Source organism: Elephantulus edwardii, unplaced genomic scaffold (genome assembly GCF_000299155.1).
Source record: "Elephantulus edwardii isolate Elephantulus edwardi_28Jun2011 unplaced genomic scaffold, EleEdw1.0 scaffold00017, whole genome shotgun sequence".
In the NCBI taxonomy this organism is placed as follows: domain Eukaryota; kingdom Metazoa; phylum Chordata; class Mammalia; order Macroscelidea; family Macroscelididae; genus Elephantulus; species Elephantulus edwardii.
Window position 1 is genome coordinate 1,307,038 of NW_006399767.1, and position 1,586 is coordinate 1,308,623.

The window sequence follows — 1,586 nt, forward strand, 5'->3', positions numbered from 1 at the left end:
CAACAACAATGTTACATTCTTGTTCACAGAGTCCACTGTCTCAGGTTATTTGTTTGGCATAAAGAGGGATTAACCATGGTGATAAAATACAAATCTGCTGAATATTTTTTCAATTTTAAATAAAAATAAAACCCAATCTCGTTGAGTTTCTTACCTGGAGAAAGAAAGAAAAAATAATTTTAGGAGGCAAAAAGTAGAATAAAGAAGAGAGAATTTGCAAGTATAAAAATGTAAGTAGCTGGAAGTGAAGAGTTAGTATAAATTCTCAGTGGTTAAGTGTTCAGAAAACAATAATGTTAACGCTATAACAAGCAACTACGCCTAATAATTTACCTGTAGTTGTTTATAATTATGATGAGATTCCTGGTCTTATCTACATTTTCTCTAAAAGATTGTTTTATTGATGAATAAGTTGTCTGAACAAGTCATTTAGTGAAAATTGAATAAGGGGCTGAAATGCAGATCAGCAAGCACACATCCATATATACACATGGAGATGATAAAGCTGGAAGAAAAGGAATTAGATTTGCTGCTAAATAAAAAAAAAAAAGTGGTGTCTGTGAGACATTGAGCCTTCCATAAAGTAAAGAAAGACATGTGGATGTCTGATATCTAGATTACAGATAAGTGCTGACAGGCTAATAAAAGAAATCCTGGTGATTCAACAATCATGTTCTAGACTGCTAAACCAAAAAGTTAGTCATGCGAATCCACCAGCCATTCCATGGTAAAAAGATGTGGTGAACTGCTGCTGTAATAGTTCTCTATCCAATGAGACAAAACTGACTCAACAGCACTAGGTTTCATTTTATGTGGTTCAAATTAGAAGGATATTTGGAAAGCCTTCTAGAATTCCAGAGCACTTAATTGTGCTCATGTGAAACCTACACTTAGACCAGAAAGCAGTCATCAGAACAGAGCAAGGAAATACTGCATGATTCAAAAGCAAGAAAGAAGTGTGTCAGGGATGTATCCTTTTCCTATATCTTTCCATACTACTATGCCTTTGAGCTGTGGTGCTGCAGAAAAGTATTGAGGGTACCATGGACTGCTAGGAAAACAAACAGATTCATCCTGGAAAGGGTTAAACCAGGTAGCTCCTTGGAGGCAAGGATTCTGAGGCTCTGTTTAACATACTTTGGACATGCTTAACATACTTTGGGCATGTTTAATATACTTCGGAGAGATCGGTCCTTGGAGAGGGACATCATGCTTGGTAGGGTGGAGAGACAGCGCAGGAGGGGGAGGCCCTCTATAAGGTGAATTGATTCAGTGACTGGGGTAATCGGGATGGGTGTGTCAGAAACAGTGCGATTGGCACAGGACGGAGCAGAGTTTAGGGCTGTTGTACATAGGATTGCTATGAGTCACAAGTGACTACATGGCACATAACAACATGTGTGGAACAGATCATTTGGGAGGCTGGACATTATGAGGAGGAATGTGGGTCAGGATTGGAGGAACACTCATCAACAACTTGTGTTATGCAAATGATACAACCTTACAAAACTAAAAAGGTACTAAAGCGTTTGCTGCAGAAAGTCAGGGATGTAAATGTAAAGAAAACCAAGATTCTCACCACTGAA